Consider the following 21,834-nt stretch of genomic DNA (forward strand, 5'->3'; position numbering starts at 1 on the left):
AATTCTCATACCATCTTACTGAATTTCACTTTACCAGGATAAGGTATCTCACTGTAGTGCCATACCATTCATACTAAACTCATTCACACTGGCAGAGTTAATTTCATTTACATAACATGTTTATGATAGCACATTTATGTCATTCTTTCACACATGTGGACTTGAATGATTGGCAACTACGGGCTGGAAATAATGGAAGAAGAATTTTCGACAGAGGAATTGGTCCTGCAACAACTTTCCATGTATTTCATTATTAGGTTTGTTCTGTTAATGACTTAATTAGTAGAGATCATGATGTCCATTTAGATCAATTAATCGTTGATGCCCAGTGAGGGAATGTATTATTTTACTCTCGAAATTTATTGTCGCTAAAAGATACTGCATTAAAATAACTAATGAGTTATGCCGAGAACCTGACAATGTGATCATTAGACTGACTGCGATCGTCAGACAATCTGATGGTTAATTTTTTACGCAATTGGGGGATAGATAACTTAGTGGAATAATTAGATGAAGGATGAATAATTTTATCCGATTTATTTAATTCTTTCCTTTTACTTACTCTCATAATACTGTATTGTCATGTTACACAACCTCATGATCAAGAAAGTGTTGCGCAAAATAAGCAAACTGGATATGATTGAAAGTTTGTGTTATTGTGCAGAGGCAAATTATTCCTTCTTTCCAAGGACTTATGCACCCATTCCTTATTTAGACCCATGAATGTATGTTTGAAGCCCTTTTGATGACATTTCTCATCTCATTCTTGTATGTATGCCTTATATTAAGTTGTTGAGAGTAATAATTAATTGCCCTCACTCCTACAGTGTTTCTTTGAAAAATATTTCTCAAGATATGTGTCAGATCAACTGAATAAATAAAAAGTTATTTTTAGATTCGTATTAGGTTGTATTATTGTTTTATTAAACGCGTAATAAATAAAGTATTGGTAGGTCTTGAAACTTTAATAATTATGATTTCTGTTTAATGATAATAAACACACTGCTATTGAACAAACCGAAAAGGTTGTCTAAGCAATTTTCCACAAAATAGAATAGTATAAAAAAATTGAATATAGCCCAAAGGAAAAGAAGGTATTAGAATTTTTATGTTAGGCATAGCCTACCATCCTTGAGTATTCAAACATTTTTAGTATCCGATTGTATAACTATAAGGGTACTTATATATACTTAAAACTGTTCATCCTCTTCAAAGTATTGTATTGTTAATGAGCAATGAAAGCCATCGGCCTGACACTGGTAATTGATTATGAATAGACATAAAGCAAAAGTAGAGGCACCTAAAATATATGATTATTGAGCGTGATGCAACTAAGAATACTTTAGGCCATTTAGAATACTTCGCATTTTGTAAAGTAAGCAGTAAACTACAGTAGGTATTAGCATGTAACATTTTGTATTACATAGCACCTTATATTTTGTTGATGTCCCTAGCTATTTACAGCACGATCTCTCTCTCTCTCTCTCTCTCTCTCTCTATCTCTCTCTCTCTCTCTATCTCTCTCTCTCTTATATATATATATATATATATATATGCTGTGTGTGTGTGTGTGTATATATATATATATATATATATATATATATATATATATACACATATTTGTTGTGAGTGTGCATGTGAGTGAGTGAGTGAATTTCTGTTTGTTATGCGAATGTCTATGTGTGTGTGTGTGTGTGAAAGATGAAGCAACGCTTATCACAAGTGGCAGCTGGTGGTGAAATTCCAGACGAAATAAACCAATCAAATCCAAATAAAAAGAGTCTCCCCAAATTGGCCAAATTAGGGACGTCTGGGAACACTTCACCTAAATTGGTTGATACACCATTCTGTCGGACTTCGTCATAAAAAGTGAATGACTGGGGCGCTCGTTCTGCTGACAGCTGACAGGGACGGGCTGATGGTTCTTGTTTGCTGGCGTCATGACATCGCTGACGCCTTCGTCAGCGTTTTTGTCGTTCCCCGCCGAATGTCGGCTAGAATTTGCCATGTGGGGGAGTCGCTCTGCTAGATACTGATGGAGACACGACGGGGGAAAGCCAGTAATTAGGGAATTGATGTTTACTTCTCTTGTTCGCTTTTTTTCCCTTAACAATTCTTAGTATTCGAATTTGTAGTGGATTCGGTATTTATGAGAATAATGCCACACGTGGTACAACTGATGCAAAATGGTACATTTCTCCAGTTTTAATAGCTGGAAAAAATGGGGGTACTCGAGGGCTTCAGAGAGATTTTGTCTGAAGTTTAGCAACATTTTTCTGTTTGAGACTTAAAAAGATTCAAAAATTGACATGAATTTATATAAAACTTGAAAATAAAGATTTCTTTTTTACTAAAAGAAAAGAAATTGCGTTCTTGGATTTTTTCCTTCCCTATTGGGTGTGAACTTTTGATTCCTTCCTTTTGGGGGTGAATTGCTGGAAAGACATATAATTTTATAAGTATTAGCTGATTTTTTTTCATATCAAATAAGTCCAAACTTAACAAATAGACTGAAGGTTACCCCGTTTTTCAAGCACGGTCCACAGTTACATATATGCGATTATGCAAGGGGTTGCATCTACTAAAGGTTACTACCGCATTCAAAAGTATACTTAACTGATACGAAGGAGTGGTATGAACAGCCTTTTCGTTAAATAAGTTTCGCCTTTCTTGGGGGTTAGCATTAAAAAGTAATAATAAAAAAACTTTTATAAAGAGTGCTGAAGATGAAGACTGGGAGGGTGCTGTTCAGATACTTAATCACTAGCTAAATGCATTTATTTCATCTAGAGAAGAGCATTGCTATCACTCATTCGAACATTTTTCGAGAGCAGTTTCAAACAAATGGGCTGAAAGGAGAGAGAGAGAGAGTCTCTTTTTTTATTAGAATGGTTTGGTTTTATGAATCTACCAAGAACTATGATAGATGATAAGACTTCTATTAGTTCTGACGTGTCCTGTCCCTCAGTAGTATAAATGAAACTCCAAATGTAAGTTTTACATTCCGAGGAGAATTCATATTTCCACCATAAACTGAGAAAGGTATTCAAAGAACAAAGATATCCACTACACACAACCGTTACAACTTTCATTTCAAGGCCTACAAAGCAATTTTCCTGTTCACTTCCAAGAACGAATTGCAGATTTCCGACCGAGATAACTTTGATGGGAAGATGGAAGAGTTCTCTGTATAAAACGTAGCTACAAATTCTGTCCACCAGGATTCAAATTGGTGCTTCACAGATTGGGATTAATGGCTTAAGACGATTTTAATGGAACCTTGGGAATTGCTTTTAGAAGCAAGGTTTGGAAGAAATGATGTTTTCTGTGGTTCAAAGTCGCCGTCATATTTGCTTGAATAACGTTAAAACACACAAGAATATAGTATATGAAAATAGAAAACAAGCTTAAAGCAAAAGCGTCATTAAACAAAATATATTTACTGCTAACGCAAGATAAACCTAATGAAAGAAAATATATTTTATGAAAAATGATACTAAAGACAGAGCATAATGCAAGTAATTGATCAAACGTTAACTTACCCATAAGCCATACGATAATCGCGCCAAATGGAAAAAGAAAATAATTTATGCACTCCGTTAAAATGTCATCTACCCAATAACATTTAAAAAATGTGGAGGTTATCAACACCTCTAGTGTCCTTCCAGATAACATCTGATGAAACCAAAGTCTTGAAAAATCTTCCCCTTCTCACTTGTGTCATTATCCATTTTTGAGAGTTCTCAAGATGTATGTTTTATATTTTCTTTCTTTTTCCAATACGATTGGATATCGTTTGAGATGTTTTCACGATTTATCTCTTCAGATTCCCCTGAATGGTTCGATATTTTTGCGTAATCTCCTTTGAAGGTTCGATCAACCATCTCTTCGGGTTGAGCTTTACATAAAAGTGATGGCCTTTGAGCAGCATGTCCCTTGAAGTGTGGTCCTGTGTTTTGCAAGGAAGTGTTGTGACCTGGAAGCGTTTTGAGATTCAACGATTCGTTGAATATAGATCAAGCCTGTTGGTTAAATTTGCTACTTCTATTTATCGAAGTCGGGATGACCTTTGACCTCTTCTGTTTCTTAATACTTTTGGGTACGCTTTCCACGGAGGGCTAACGAATGAAGAAATTTTCCTTTCCAGTTGCTTGAACCCGTCCTCGTGAGAAGATTGAGGTTAGTGCTTTTTACCATTACACCACTTTATGCATTGGTTCATTTGAATTTTCTAGGAGCACTTTACCCGGATTTAGTTGTGGGTTCTTTTATTTCATGTTTGTTGATGCTGTTATAAATGATTTTCTAGGTTTAATCACTGGAATCTTGTATGCGCTTCCTTCGGTATGAAGACCACCCTTCTTTCTTTTTCCATTTTCTTATTTTCTTTGGAACTAGAATAAGAAAGGGCAAAATCAGTGTCCCCTTCGCCTTTGCTCGCAAAGAAAATGCTTTTAAATAAGGGTTTTAATATTCTCCATAGTCCAAAAACTTACTCGTATGGTTTAAACATCAGACACTAAATCTTACTCCCAAAAATTAATTAAGAAATAACACGCTATTTTTTCCGTTACTAATATACATTAGAACTAGTAGAGTCCCCCATTATTGGTGTTTTTTTAATGTATAGGAAACACAGTTTTCTTGCACAGAAATCAATACAAACAGAGAACAAATGAGTTGCTCCCATATTCCGCACTAATAAAAACCCGGTGCAGATGAGATGGCATTTTAGGTTCAGGACAGCATCAGATTCCAATTTAGTTTCAACGCTATGAAATTTCAGTTGTTTTTTCTACCTGTCATTGGCCTTATCCTTATAATTAGGCTCCCTAAGTAGCCTATATTTTTCTAATGCTGTTACGTTTCAGAATCACCACCCTCTCAATACCAGTTTTATAACTTACGCTTCATTTACAGTCCGAAGTGAAATGCGTCATTTGAATTTAGAACATAGCAATAATACATGGGAAGTAATTCAAGGACACATTTTAGATAATTTAGCACTTGCTTGGCGGCTCAACGTTCTTTGCTGTTAAGGACTTATCTTGCTTTTGCTGTTCCCTTTCTTCTTTTATGTCCACACTTCAGCAAAAACACTTCTCAGCGTCACTTTCTGTATTACTCACTTCCGCATCAGAGACATAATAACTCATCTCTTTACTCTCTTATCTCTTTTACCTACTCTGTTTTAGTTTTCTGTAAAAGAAAACTATTGTGCCGGCTTTGTCTGTCCGCCCACACTTTATTCTGTCGGCACTTTTTCTGTCCGCCCTCAGATCTTAAAAACTGCTGATGCTAGAGGCTGCAATTTGGTATGTGGATCATCCACCCTCCAATCATCAAACATTCCAAATTGCAGCCCTCTAGCCTCAATATTTTATTTAAGGTTAAACTTAGCCACAATCGTGCTTCTGGCAGCAATATAGGATAGGCCACCACCGGCCCGTAGTTAAAGTTTCATGGGCTGCGAGTCACTCAGTATTAAACCGAGACCACCAAAAGATAGATCTATTTTCGGTGGTCTTAATCATGCGCTGTAGCGGGTGTACAGAAAACTCGATTGCGGCGAAGAAACTTCGGCGCCTTTTTTACTTGTCTATATTTGATGTTACTATAGCCAAATAGTTAATCATTTATTTTACAATTTATCTTTGTAGTAAAATGTGGGTAAGACCTCCTGAACAACGTCTCAAACACGAGTAGAGGATAAAATAATGAAGTCTGGCCTTTTTTTTTTTTTTTTTACTCATAATTTCCCGTTTCCTTAATTCATAATGCCAAACTCAGGTGAGAGGTGAAGATCATTAATTTATTCTACCAAATAGCGCATAATTTAGTAAGTAACTTGAATACTTCACTGGTGTGAAGTCTTAACATTCCCCGTTGGAAAATGGCAAAGGTCATTCCACTTTATGCATTTATTTACTTGCAAGTGTGACTGCATACATTTTACGGTAAGTCAGAAAAGTCAGATGATTCCTTACTGAGAGTCCACTTTTTCTAAATCCTTTTAAGACACACACTCATTATATATATAATATATATATATACTCATTATATATAATATATATATATATATATATATATATATATATATATTATATATATATATATATATATATATACATATATATATATATATATATATATATATATATATATATATGTGTGTGTGTGTGTGTGTGTGTTTTACTGTTAAAGATGAATCGCCTGGCGCTCCATGATTCATAGTGTTTTAGCTCTCTTGTTGACCTTATCTAATCCTCAGGCGTCTTCGGAGTTGATCCTGTACAGTATATATCTGCATATTTTATGCTTTGCTCTCTTGGAATTATCGGTAAATAATTATAGCCAATTCCGTTGAGGTTTTTATTTTGCCTCTGACTGTCCGATCTGTAATACTAGAAAGTAAATGCAACATCTGTATGTATATTCAAATACTGTTTTCGTCATCAGTACAAAAAATTCAGTCTGATTTTCCTGGCTAACGGGACAGTAAACTCCATCGTTAACACGCTATGATTTTATAAAAGCAAGTTGAAAACAGATGTATTACACTTCAAGTACGTCTGTCTGCTACCAGTAAACATCAGCTTATAAAATATCGCATGTGAATGTTTACCAACAGCCTCAAGCAGGTATGCTACATGAAAGTTTTATTTAAATAGGATGTGATCCCTATGCATCGGGTCTCATTTTGGCTAGTGTAAGATGCTCTTTTTGTATATGTTATTTGCGTTAATATTTATTATTTTAAGAAGTTTGGTCTTGTGTAGGGGGGTGTGGGGGCCGGGTGGTCATGGTGGTTGGGAGGAAATATTCCCAGTAACAGTAAGAAGATATGGCTATCTTTATTAGCTACACACGCTATGCATTATTCAGACGGGGTCTTTATGGTGAATTTATCACCGCTGATGCTCTTGGGGTACATCACGCCATCAATTTTGGTTTTACTCTGTCAATATCATCTCTCATAGCCGGTTTATACCGGCATATCGTCCTTATCTTTTCCCTGCTCCACTATTTTGACCGCCCACCCTGTGAATGGAAGTTACCAGGAGTCGAATATGGCCATTTCGTTTGTTTTATACATACCTTTTTTGTTGTATAACTCTTTAATTGACAGTACTACACTATTTTCTGCCCTCTAGCCTTACTAAACCATTCTTCCTACGATGCTGAGGCTCATAAATTTTAAGACATCATCGTCTCCTGATCGCACGATAAGAAAACCTTTTCTTGAGAAGGCTTAAGGAACCTTGTATACAAAGTAAAACGATGCATCAGAAGGGAACCACATGAGAATGGTTATGGTAGATTATCGTTTTCTGGGAAACAACGTATTTTTGTGCGGCTACAAGGAACGTAAATGATTCATTCAAAAAGACAGTGTTATTGAGTGAGAGATAATTTGTGTATCCAAATGATTAAATTAAATAAAAGTGAAATTTTGAGTAATAAAACGTAGTATAAATATTATGATTGTTTTCAAGGGGTATTGCTGTAATAAAATTTATTTAGAAAGAAAACGTAGTATAAAGAAAAAACGGATAGATAAATAGAGAGAGAGAGAGAGGATGAAAACGTAATATATGAATATATATGCGCCAAATATTAAAACACGTGTAGTAAACCTAGAATCGTCTGTGTTGTAACATGCGGTATCTAGCTGGTATAACAGCCAACCCAGTCACACTAAACAGACACTAATAAATTGCCGCCTGATTTGCATACGTAAGCCAATATGCTGACCTAATTATTGCCAGAGCATGGAATTCATGACCCTACGTGGGAATTACAGACGAACTGTTCTTCGTTTTATTATGATGAGGTGCCATTTATGATAACCTACAGTGTTAAGTGATGCGTTGTTTTCTTAGGCCTAAGATACCCTGTATGAAAACATACACTGATAAAAAAGTTCATGTTACAGTGCTTGACGTGAGATAATACAGGAAACGTTTATATTCATGAGCATATGACACTTTCAAACTAAAGGGAACTTTCGTTTAAATGGTTTTGGAATATTACTGTAATGAGGTGCCATATATGATAACCTTCAGTATTAAATGATACGTTGTTTTCTTAGGCGTAAGGTACCCTATATGAAAACATAAAAATATTTTATGATACAGGGCGTAACGAGAGATAAATTTATGAGAGTACATTAAAAGAAACGTTTACCATAATGGACGGACGTGGGATACTTCCTTGATGACGTATTAAGGGGAACGTTTATTTAAGTGATTTTTGGATATATTCATGATGACATTGTAAAGGAAACGTTTATATAGCAAATCTCTGGATATTTTCATGGTGGCATACATATTAAAGGAAGCGTTTACTTCCACAGCTCATATTAACAGTGCTTCTGTTTAGCTTTAACAGTAAATTTTATTATATAAAAAAAAAGAGTTCATTGATCAGTGTGTTCACTCTGTGCATATTGTAAAATGACAATACAACCACGTTTTAAATATTGGATGCAATACCTACCGTTCAAAGGAGGATGTTGCAAACTGAGAAAAATTCTTAAAATTCGTTCGGAATTATGACATTCGATGTTATTGAGACGAAGTATATTGAGAGATTCCGTTAAAACTTGGTTATTTTTAAAAAGTAAAACAAAGATAATACCAGGATTACATCATCCATTCGCTGTAATGAAATGTTGTGCATTGTTCCTTGAAACCAAAATAAAATATATTCGTGTTTTACTTCATGTTATGTGAAAATCATTTTTAATTACTCTCGTCTTAATAAGAAGTTGACTGAACCACCAGGTAATGACCGAGGGCATCAAAATGCAGTCTATACTTTTATATATATATATATATATATATATATATATATATATATATATATATATATATATATATATATATATATATATCGTATGTGTTTGCGTGCTCGTATGCCTGTGTGTCTATACATGTATGTATATATAAGCGCCACTCACCTATATCTTGCATGCAGTCTCACGTTTCATGGGTGTTGAGTCCCTTTCTTTCCAGCACATCTTTCACGCCCTCTGTCCAACCCTTCCCAGGTCTCCCCACTTTCTTCCAAATACTTCTGAACTGTATAACTCTCCCCTCCCCCACCCTATTAACTTCCATTCTTTCCACACAGCCGGCCCATCTCGAACCAGTCTGATCCATCCTTTCACTTACGTTTTACCACTTATTCTGCATATTCCCATCGTTCTTGTATTTTCAGTTTTACCAATTCAACATATACAGCGTAAATATTTTAACTGCACGGCTTCAATATTTTTGTTCCTTTTGCATTCAACATCTGCACTTCACTTCCATAAAGGAGAGTCATTTCCACAATCCGTCCATGGGTTCAGCTTTCGTTTGTACCAACTCTCCCAGCTTCTACCCGTTCTTCTCCATACACGCTGCAACCTTCCCTGTTTCCACCATACTGCGACTCACCCCTTCTTTCATCTTACCGCCTGATATATTTTTTACTAAATAACTGTAGTAATCTCCTGTCAATTATTCTACCATCCATACTAATATTCATTACTTCCTCTTCCAGTTTCCATTCACCCTCATAACCACTGAAAGCCTTGAAAGCATAGTAAAAAAAAGCTGCCATGTTACGATGGAAGATCAGAATTTTGTTCAGCATAAATGAATAAATATCTGTCGAATTCTAATACGCCTTACCAGAACTAGAAGCATTGTCAGAATCGTAATATATTATTTAATAGTTATGGGTTTGCAAAATGGAATATGTAGCAACAGTAGTAGCCTTGCAGACACTATTTAAAAGTGGTTTACAAATAGATCTTTTCAGTGCAGTAACGATGCGTACCTTCTTCTAACATATGGGTGGTAGCATTTAATATATGTTATTATATAGGTAGCTATTTCATAATTACCCATGTCATAAATGTTTGCTTGCCCAATTGAATTTGAGGTTTGATATGTCTAAATCTTTACTCAAGACAATGTTAAATGCCTTCGCAATTCAATCATTATGAATGGAACGTCACTATCATTGTATTAACCAAAAGAAAACTGGATGAAAATTATATGCAAATATAACGTTTCATTTAGATGATCAATAGATGACATTGAATTTCCCTACTTTCTAAAATTCTACAATTTGGTAACTGGCGATACACAATGTTTCTGTTGTTTACAAGGAAGAAAATTAAATGTGAAATTTTTTATCAGTAAATACTACTGTGTTCATTACTAATAGACATTGACTTGAAGTGCTTAGTAAAGGTGTATCACGTACCAGTTTCCTCCAGCTGGATTATATGTTTGGAGGCTCAAAATCTTTGTTTTAATTGTTTAATGACATTCCATTATCATATGCATTTTAGGAAGAATGACAACTTTCCCTGTAACTATCGTATCAGCTTTTCATATACATTTTAGCAATTTGAAACCAATTATGCATCAGCACATTATATATATATATATATATATATATATATATATATATATATATATATATATATTATACATATATATATATATAATATATATATATATATATAATATATGTGTGTGTGTGTATATTATACATATATATATATATATATATATATATATATATATATATATATATATATATATATATATATATATCAACTCACGTACATATACCTGCGATGGCCTGCAAGGTGAACATTACTTAAACGATAACTGAAGAATTTTAATTTCATATGAAGTGAATGCCTCATCATTTCTGCATCGTTATCAGAAATCTTATCTACCTTCGTAAAGATCTACTAAGAAATATTGGAACCGGTTTACTTTTTACTGTGGTGAGGCATTGTAAACAGGAGAGGCGAAATATGCCGCAACATTCTATGTAAATCAGAATTTTAGTCAACGTTTGAGTTCACTCAGTTATTCTTAAGACCCACCTTTCTGGAAGATTAATTATTTGTTTGTGTCTCGGTTTTCTGGTAAATCTGAATGCTACAAAAAGTGAGAAGTTACAAAAAAAAAAAAAAAAAAAAAAAAATCAGCTAACACCTCGTGATTGGCAGGTTTGTTTGTGCGTATGTGAACAACTTTTTCTGGGAGAGAATAGTGGTGAGAAAGGTGGGGAGATAGCATTATCGCTTTATTGAAAGTACCAACATAGAAACAACAGAGCAACAGAGATAATAAAATAGTTCAAAAGGCTTGTTGAGTAATTCTGACACATAATCGCGTAAAATTCCTGTCATAGAATATCACTGGGAATGACTCGCGCAATTAATTTATCACAAAGACTATTCCTCAATTTCGTTAAAATCCAGTTGGAAGCCAGCTCTGCAATTATGCATTCCATCAAATGGTAAATTAATGGGTAACGCTTTCGCTTAGTAAATGGTCTTTTAGATTATCAACGGATAGATTTGGACAGGAGAAAATAATTAGGATATACAGGCTTTTAGCATTTCGTAAAACCTATGATTGGAATTTCAAGACGATGTCCTCGAACTGCATAAAGCAAACGAAGTGAAAAACGCGCCCCGTAAGTAGCGAAAGAATAAAGCTGCATGACACTATCTCCATGATTAATCGCACGCGTCGAGTGCGAGAACTTTCATGCAAGGTGCTGCTTCTAATTTTGCTGCGAAGGCGCTTCATCCGATGAATCTATTGTTTCCGAATCTCACGGGATTTGTTCCCAACTCTCCATTGTTGCCTTTGCACCCAGTTTGTAGACGGGATAAGAGGAAGAGGATCATGAAGAATGAAAGGGGATTTGTGACCAAATGTGCCTGCGTGATTTTAATATTACGTCTCAGTCTTTGCAATGACAAATGGGTCCAGATTTGCGCTGAACATCTATAAACTGAGGAAGAGGTAGGAGAACAGACATTTGATATTAATGATTTTGGCTGTGCTATTTTCTTTTACAAGGCTGAATGCTATTTCACCAAAAGACACTAATGTCAACTCTGCAAAATCTGTAACTCGATATACTGTACATCCTCAAAATTCGATTGCTGTAATGATTATGTCTTACTGATTGCACAGTCAAGCGATAAACACAAAAATAATAACTAGAGGATAAATGTATAACTCTGTATGCAGACAAATAGAAGCCTAGAGGTAAACTGAACAAATTATTCTCAGGAGCCTCTGACTTATGGAAAGTTCCAGGATGTTGCATTTTGATGGTGACAATACGTTTATTGTAAAGCAAAAGTTAATGAGACCGCTGTTCTAATAAGGGAAGATTGGTGGGCTGAACACCGAGAGAGGCAATAATATTTTTTAAAGGGATAGGGATTATAAGGGTCAAGAAAAATAGAAGCATTTGGAGCATTCCAAAGCTTTGTAGTTGGAGAAAATAAGAAGCTGTTGAGCCGTGTAATGCCTAGAGGATAGCCGATATCCACAATGTGGCTGGATTTTATAGGTCTGTTTTATATAGCATGGATTTAAGATTGGTTGAAAATTGATTATTTGCTAAGGAGGACTGCATGATTCGGAAACTTGATTATTTGCTAAGGAGGACTGCCTGATTCGGGCACTTGTCAAAATTACTGAATATTGAGTTTAATGCATGAAATAACTTTCTCTCATGGCCGACCAAACTCTCTTACCAAAAACCTAAGAGTATTATTCAGTAAAAGCAGGATGTCGAAAAAACTTTACCTAAGAATGCAGCGTTGAAAAGCAAATTAAATTTAGTGTAGCAGCGATAAAGACAATTTTTTTTAGATTAAATTTTAACTAAGAATTTCGTAGAACAAAAAACATTCACTGTCCTTTGTTTTTCGCTAAGTATATCCATGTTTATTCATATAATTTTCTCTCTTTTGTCATTTACCATTCTTTTTGTTTTTCCATTTAGCTCTGGTTTAAAGTATAATGTTGACCTTCCATCGACATTGTCATTTTAAATGTGAATGGAACATAGCTTTATTAAAAATTGATGCTCTTTTTCATCCACTTCTGTCTTTTGATCATCTTAATTTTCAGTTGGTGTGTGATCTGTTGATTACAATTAATTCCTGAATTTTCCTGCAACAAATTAGGAAAAGGAATCTGGTTATACTATCTTATACCGTAAGGGTATCGAATGAATTTCCCTTTAGTAAGGTAACATTTGTATTGTCGATGAACTCTAACCTTTATTCCAAACCTATTTAGGCTTAATGAAGCAGCAGCTGCAACCCTTGATTAGCGTAGTTTGAGAGCATGGTAATACATTCCGAACTTCCGAGAGAGATTCGTGTGAGAAATAAATTCTAGGTTTCACAAAGAGAGAGAGAGAGAGAGAGAGAGAGAGAGAGAGAGATTTGCTAAAGTATTGCATTCCAGGCAGAATAAGAAAGCAAGAAATCGCAATCAAATACCGCACGTGATATACCCAGTTAAAAAAAAAAATCAGAAACAGGAGGTATAACATTTCCATTCTTGAACGAAGATGGACACGTTACAAGTACGTCAGGAATGCTCTCGTTCTCCTTGGCCGCCCACCTGAGACTCTTGATCGATCAAGTGCTGGTGACATAGATCTCTCTCTCTCTCTCTCTCTCTCTCTCTCTCTCTCTCTCTCTCTCTCTCTCTCTCTCTCTCTCTCTCTCTATTGTCCTGTCAAGCCTAGGTAAATGAATGACCCGTTGAAATTCGAGTTGATCATCCGGTTGATAAGCCTTGGACCTCGAGGAATGGTTTTGAATCCAACTTCGTTCGTTAGGTTCTCAAGTTATGGAAGTGTTCAGCTTTAGCAGTTTCTAAAGGTTTTGATATGATTATTCAAAAGAGAAATTTTAGCTACGTAGGGAAAGAGTAGTGTGGATCAAATGTTCGGAGACTTTGTTAGGCAATCTCACTTGTTTGAAATCGAATTTTCTACGCAGTCTAGTAGTTTACTCATTCATGGATCCATGGATGAGACGCTAATTGATTTTCTTAATATTCTGATTTCTGAAAGAATGATTTTACATTAAGATGTAATAGTTCCAATCGACAGTGACACATTTCCTTGATTTATCTGATGAAGATACCTTTTAAATAGGAAATGTATTAAGAGTAATATTTCATAGTCTACAGATATTGACTCAAAATAGTTTGCAAGTCAACTTTTAAATGAGGACAGTGTTATAATTTTCACAACGATCATGTATTAAGTACTAATAAAGAAGTGGTAAGTTCTGACCTGTAGCTATAGGCGCATGTATGAAGATGTTATAACGGATACAAGGTTGTAGACTAAGGCATCAAGAACTTAGGAAACAATAAGTTTAAGAACAGTAGCACGCTATCAGCCCTCGAATAGAGCTGTGGTGATGCTAGAAACTTTATCACGATGAGGAAAATTTCTGTTGAAGCTGCTTTATCAAAGTGTTTCTCTGCCTGCCTGAAAACGAGGAAAAACTACCAGAAAAATCCTCTTTTAAGAAGCAGACGATCCGTAAGTCTCGGTGGAAAAAAAAATTATCTCTCTGGAGTAGTGAGAGAGATCACGGCGATTGTACAGCCACATCAATGACTGGAGAAAAGACGAGATCTTCAATTTCACCATTGGACAGATGTAGCTGTGAGATTTGGCAATCCTATTACGAAAGAACTGAAGGGACAACATTGCTCTAAAGTTTTTTATAATTAGATCATAAAGGAATAGAAAATATCTGAAATGAAGAAATGGCTTTGGGGAGCATCCCTGCTCATGGTGTGCATGCACCTTGGTCGATTAAGTTGGATCGAATGGTTGTTATTGTACTTCTTTCAGACCAACGATCATCGCATTCATGGGTAGTTCCGCAGTCGGTCCAGTTATAACAGGAATATAACTGATTGCATAGAAAACTGGAAAACTGTAACAACAGTGACTCAGAAATGCAAGTTTTGTGACACGAGGTATTGTTGCTTACGAGCAATATATGGTTTTATTTTCGACACAAGTGTATTTTCAAAGATATGATACATGTAAACCCAGATAATAGAAGAAAAAATGTTGTTTCTGTTTTCTGGATACTGTAAAGAAGAATGCAAAAGCTTGGAGATGGCAGTTATGGTAAGAAGATTAGCAACCCTAACTGTAAAAAGACCTCTTGGGGGAAGAGTAGATATCTGCATTTTCTGCCACAGTAAGAGCCAGTTAGTATTGGCCTTCAAATATTTTTTACAGTAATGGAACGGAACAAGGTACGGAAAAACGCATGAAAAAGAAGGCGAAAGAAGACAGGAATTTTTTATACTTATTACAAGAAATGCTCACATATCGCATGAAGAATTCCTTGAACTAGTAATTAAGTATCCTAATCTGGTTTTATATCTGGGATAAGAGAAACGATTGATTGAAAGGGAAATGCTTTAGACATTTCTGCGCTCGGAGAGCAGGTGATAATATTGTGCCATGACCATATGTTAAATGCAACGTTTTCACGACTGCAGAGTGTAGCGTTTATGAGTAATCGGCATTTGTAGAATATAACAGCCAAACTCAGATAAAAGAAAAATTTTTTAAAATCCGTGTAATTTTTCTTCCATATATGGTTGTGTGCTCTGCAAAGTGTTTGCTACACTCCTTGTTTAATTAGAGAATTTTAGGGAGTTATATTTATAGACACAAAAATACCTAAAAACATGGGGATAGCCCTTCTCTATCAAGTATAGTCCATGATATGATTGCAGAAAAGTAATGAACACTTTTAGCATAAAATGTCATTTTTTTCGTTTTCCCCAAATGTTCCTTGGACGTTCCAACGCTACGGTATGTATTCATGTAAACAGAATTACGATTTTTGTCAAAGACGTGAGTCGAACATAACAGTGAGTAATATAAGCTTTCGAAATACCATGTAAAGGTTTGATTAATAAAGTGAACAGTTAAAAATGGAAATCGATCAATAAATACTAGAAATCAAGATACTGTACAGTATATGTATAAAGTCAAAATGCTCGTCCCTCGGGTAAAATCCTTATGACAACGCTTCCAGTCATTTTCCCCGAGATACATCTTAAGGATTAAAGCTCCACTTCACAATGTGCGCTCTCAGGCGTTTGTAATCCGGAAACTATAGCAAAAGCTTCTCTCTCTCTTCTCTCTCTCTCTCTCTCTCTCTCTCTCTCTCTCTCTCTCTCTCTCTCTCTCTCTCTCTCTCTCTCAAAATAAAAAAAAAGATAAAGGGAAACACAAAGCTATTTAAAAACAAAAAAACAAAAAATAACAGCGAAAACGCATCTTCCCATAAACCAGAGAAAAGCAAGAAAGCGTATCTTTATGATGCAATATTGTAGAATAAAAAATCGCAGTTTATGGCACCATGTTGGTGCCAGTAAATTTAAATGGAAGAGAGAGAGAGAGTGTGCGTTGCTATCAAATGTTTTCGTGTGGTCCAAAGAGAAAAAACAGATGTGCAGAACGTAAGTGGTTTTTATATTCAGTCTATCTTATCATTGATGGAAAAGGATTCCAGTATGTTGAAAGGATATTCTTTTTTTTAAATCGGTTATTATGTATCTCTAAAACATTATGAATTCAGATTCCTTTAAAGAAGAAACGATGCTTGTCGATATAGGAAGCAAAAAAATTAACTCTTAAAATAACTGGGATCTGACAATAAAAATAAATACAAACACGACACTTGAAAGTCAGGCAACCGAAAGTCAACAGAGTCAAAAGTTCAGAGGTTCCCCAAAATAACTTAAACGTTTCTAAAAACAACTTCAAAGGTTTCTTGATTTAACGTTGTTTTCTGAAAACATTTTGAACATCCTTGAAATTCACTACCCATGCATGCAGAAATAGATATGCTTGGCCTAAGTAATTCACTGGAAGATCTTAGTTGTAAGAGGGTCAGATTTTACACCTGTGCTCTAGAAAGCAGCAGTTTGTTTAATGAATATTTCAGTAGTTAATCGGTGTTGGGTGACTAATATTTCGTATCAGAAATAGAACAATATCACAAAAATATTTAGGAGTAAGGTACGTTATGTCGGAAGGGAAAATGCATGCGAAATTTTTAAAACTATTTCATAGGTAAAGCTAGAAGAGAGAGAGAGGGGATGAATTTAAAACGAAAAAATACTTAGATATAATGAGTTTTTACATTAGGTCAGTTAAATACAATAAAGTAACAAGGCTTATAAAAAGAAAATATTTTAAAAATCAAAGCCAAACAATAATCTTGCTTTGTTACCAATATGGTTTGTTTGAACACAATATTGATATAAAAGACGATGAGAGAGAAGACTGAAAAAATAGCAAGGCAGCTCTCCAAGAAGAAAAAAGATATATAAATATGGAGAATATCTTAGGTTGCCGGGATTTATCATGAAAACGTAGTTAATGTGAAATTTTCTTCTTTGAAGTAATAACCAAATAGTAATTATCTCAAAGTTGCCTATGGAAGTCCGACTGAAATACTAAGGATGAGTCAGAAACGAATAGGAAATATTTACACTAGAAAGGGATATGTGAGGCGGATAGAAATGAAAGCAAGGACTGCGGGTAGAAAGTTTCAAAACCACTTGGATTAGAAAGTGTGAAGCCTGGCTAATCTGCACTTTTTGACTGGCGTGGCCCTAGTGTGGCACTAATCCAATAAAAGGTTGGTATGATCAAGACATACAAATATGTCTTGACAGTGTACTGGGGTGGGGAATCTACCTGCCAACCTATGGCCTCCCCATGGCTCAGCCTATGGTTGTGAAGCTCCATTGAAAAAACTTATGTAAAATAATGAGCCTTTTTCCAAAGAGCATCAAGGAGCTGAAAGTGGTGAAATAAAAGTTTGCATTACATATAGATACTGAGCGTTTAAGAATCTCTATAAGAAATCATGCTTGGACTAGGAGAAAGATGGACTTCAGATAGATATACAGTAAAGATAAGACACTGACCTATGTTTTGATGCTATTTATAGTTATCAGAGAGTCATTCATCTCACACCAAGCAATATAAAGAAAAACATACCAAGAATAATTTTATTACTCTTATATTTTCCTGTTCTCACGGCGCTTGCCCATTGATAAGGGATTCCTCTTTGTTGATGAGAAAAACGTGACCACTGCAGTCGGCAGTTATTGGGGTTACATATCAATCATTTTTATTTTGGAAATAATACAATAACAAAGTACTGCTAATATTACTTCTGTAATTACTACTAAATATGATGAAAGTATTTTACATAAGGGCGATACGTATTAATGTTACTGAATATAAAGTCTTTTCCCCCTTTCGTTGCAATTCATTTCCATCTTGGTCTCTGCACCGTATCCTTCTCAAGCCAGAGCCCCACGTAACAATTTCGGTCGCTGCTTTATGTGAGGTACTCCGTTCCCCTTCCGTTTCGAATGGGCCATTTGTTTCCTTCTCCCCTAAAATTAACGCGGACCGTCTGGCGGTACTGCAAAGGACATGTAATCATCTGAAAGATTCCTTTGTTCACTCTTTTTGTAAATGACAGGACAATCATTCCCTTCAGAATTGTGCACAAACAAATGTGATATTGAATGCAGACCACACATTCCATCAGATTTGACGCAAACAACTGCACAAAACCCGTGGTAAATTAAAAGTGCCATTTAGTTTGCCCCTATCTTTCCACCTCCTGCTTTATTTCATCTTCTGAATTCTTCAAATGACCTCCCAGAACCCTTTGTGTTTTCTCATTTTCCATCCTGTCTTATCCAAACTTGTCTCATTATGTCCAGTTCCTTTCTTCCATTTTCCTATCGTTTTCCTCGGAGTTAAGACCATCCCTTAATTCTCTCACACATCTTATTCCTGTTCCCTTGATCCCTAAGAGGGCGTTCCATCAACTCTCCTATAAAAATGCAAAGAAAAAATCTTGCCAAATATTTTCAAAGACATAATTCATCTTAATTATCCAATAAACTGTTGAGAATGGAGAGTGTTAACCACTTAATGAATCTCGTGCTTTAAATGCACAAAAAAGTGAGAAATCCCTCTCGGAAAAACATAACATGTTTCAAGAAAATGAATAACGAGAGAGAGAGAGAGAAATAGGATGTAGATACAATTAGTTATTCACCTCAGTTTTAAAGCTAAACTAGAAATTGTCTGTGGATAGGAAATTAGTGTACATTCCAAATTTGGTGACATGAAGTTGGAGTACAGTCGCTTGCTTGTTAATAAGTTATAAAACATCACATTTTTAACCGAAGTAACAGACGTATCAGGAGCTCGATTAATAATTTCAAAGAATCTCAAACAAGAAAAATCAGAATTAATACCTCATGTCACAGAAGCTGCGGAGGATGGGTTAAACATTCCGAGAAATAGTACAATTTGGGTTGGGGAGTAAACTATTCCTAAACATAATTATCTTCTAAACATGACTTATTTTCTATAACATTAATCCAATATCATGATCATCCTTGAACTCGGCAGTTATCCTGTTTTAATCACAGCAACCAAACAAGTCTTCTTCTTCTTCTTCTTCTTCTCTCCTATAACAAGCTACTGCTACTTGAGAAAGAAGATACCTAATATTTCCATGTCACGCTACTTTCCCTGGAAGTTCTGTGGCTTTCAACTACTCGCCCTATATAGATCTTTAACTCTAACGACTATGAAAGCTTAAATGTAGCAGTCTCTCTCTCTCTCTCTCTCTCTCTCTCTCTCTCTCTCTCTCTCTCTCTCTCTCTCTCTCTCTCTCTCTCTGCCTGTATCGTAAAACCTTAAGTATGTAAAAACAACATTTTGATGGGATAGCGGTTTCAGAGATGAAACGTCGCCAAAAATATGGTAATGATGAAATAATAACTTTGTTTATTAACAAGTTTCCTAATGGACGCCATCTCTCGTAGTGTGCTGGATTTTAATCTTAAAGGGCCAGTTATAAGCCATGCAGCTTCTCTGTTAATGTTCTAATTACATAATTTTAGATTATTTTATGTATGTATTGATAGTGTAACAGTACCTTTTTGTGTTAAATTCCCACTTGAAACGACTGGCAAAAAACTGATTTCAATCTATTCCTGCAACAAATCAACGGTTTATTTTTTTTTTTTTTGGGGTGGTGGCTCAAATATGGTGTAAATTCACCACATCTGCGACACGCCCTGAAATAAACAGTCCGCACGGAAGATGAAAACCAATTTGTGTTCCGAATGGATTTATTAATTTGGCCTTTTGAACGGTTATCCTGTCTATCACTTTGTTTTTATCGGAAATCAAAGATTTCCAAATTTGGGGTTTCCTCTTATCGTATCATGTAAGTGTCCTGGCATCAGCCCGACCTCAGCCTTGCTCATTCTACTAGAAATTCATATTGCACCCTAAACCAGCACGCACGATGGAAGGAACACCACATATAATAAATGGAGAGGTGCCCTTCCTCCTCTTCTAATTGGATTAAAATACCCGACGTAGGCCGTTAAAAAAAGAATTGATACAAGTAGATCGAGGAATCGACATATAGCGAGGGATGGAACCCTTTTATCAAAGGGATATAACTTCCCCACAAAGGGAAAAGTTTTATGCAGATACTGGATTCCCTCTCATCTCAAAGGTAACGCATTTCAGTTGATTGGTTTCTCTAACAAAATAGAAGACCTGATTTGCCCTTCACGGGCTTTGAAGCCATGAACAAATTCAAGCTCTTTCTGAGCACGGTAGTTATATAATCTTTCACTATTAATTGAAATAGTTTCTCGTTACCTTGTTTTTGTTATTGTTGCCACTGATTACTTAATCCCTCTTCTAGGTGCATCGGACTTTGGCAAGAAAAGGTCTTAGGTTAACCACCTCATTTGTTTCTTCAGGAAGAAAATGATGTATAGATGTCAGAAACAATTTTTCATTCCCTTAGTTACAAGGATTAAGGAGGCTGAGAAACTAAATCCTTCTGCAACAGAGAAAGCCTTCCAGTGGAAATTACGTGCCTGGAAATGCATGGAAAATCGATCCGCAGCCCCTATTCAAAACAAGTCCGTCGACGAAATTGTTCAAAGAACGAAAGGCGAAGAATTTTTTCACCTCTGATGGAACTCCCGCTATTATTCATGTCCTGCTGAGATTGCTCGGTTTGAAAGACAGGGAAGAATCACACAAAGGCACTCGGGGAGAGGAGGCGGGTGGGCAAATAGAGAGTAAACATTAGGAGACAAAAATTAGACTTGCCTTTGAAACTGTTCCTAACGTATTCTCAATTCATACCAGTAAGCTGTGGATTATTATGCATGTGGATAGGAATATATTCAGTATGTTCGTGGAATGTGTATATTTCCCGAAATTTTTAGGGAACCTTTAACTTAACTCGCCGTTGCTGGAACATTTTTTCTCTTGCCCGGATGCCAGACCGTACTGAAATCTTCCTCATCAAGGCAGAAACACATGCTGTGGTTTTTTCTGCTATTTTCCATAAAAGCTAATAAGGATTTACAGCAGTGTAAAAAAATGATCCTGCTTGACGATCGTCCACAAGCTTCGTTTTAGTAGAAAACTTCCCCAACCCCTTTAGGGACTATGTTGGTGCTAGCTGCTTGTTTGGTTGTGTCTATAGTATTCAGTTGAGGTGCTCCCGTAATACGCTGCTAACCGTCACAAGTCGGTGTTTCCAATGCTGTAAACCGATGGGAAAGTCTTCTGTGCATGAATACAGATACTGAAGCTTGTAGTTTAAGAGAGGCAGTGATGCGTTAGTTTTCTTCGTCACCTTACTTTTTGTGCATATCATTTTTTTGTTCATGTGCGTATGTTTTACTATTTTTGCATTATACTAAATACTTTGGGTGGTTTTGTTTTACCCTTTGCATTTATGGTATTCTGTGTACGGTAGCTTGTTCAACATAGTGGTCCTTCCGACTCGTTCATAATATCATTAATAATGATTATAATAATTATGATAATAAAAGTAATGAGGAAGCAATAAATGCATTT

The sequence above is a fragment of the Macrobrachium rosenbergii genome, chromosome 55 (genome assembly GCF_040412425.1).
Source record: "Macrobrachium rosenbergii isolate ZJJX-2024 chromosome 55, ASM4041242v1, whole genome shotgun sequence".
Lineage (NCBI taxonomy): Eukaryota > Metazoa > Arthropoda > Malacostraca > Decapoda > Palaemonidae > Macrobrachium > Macrobrachium rosenbergii.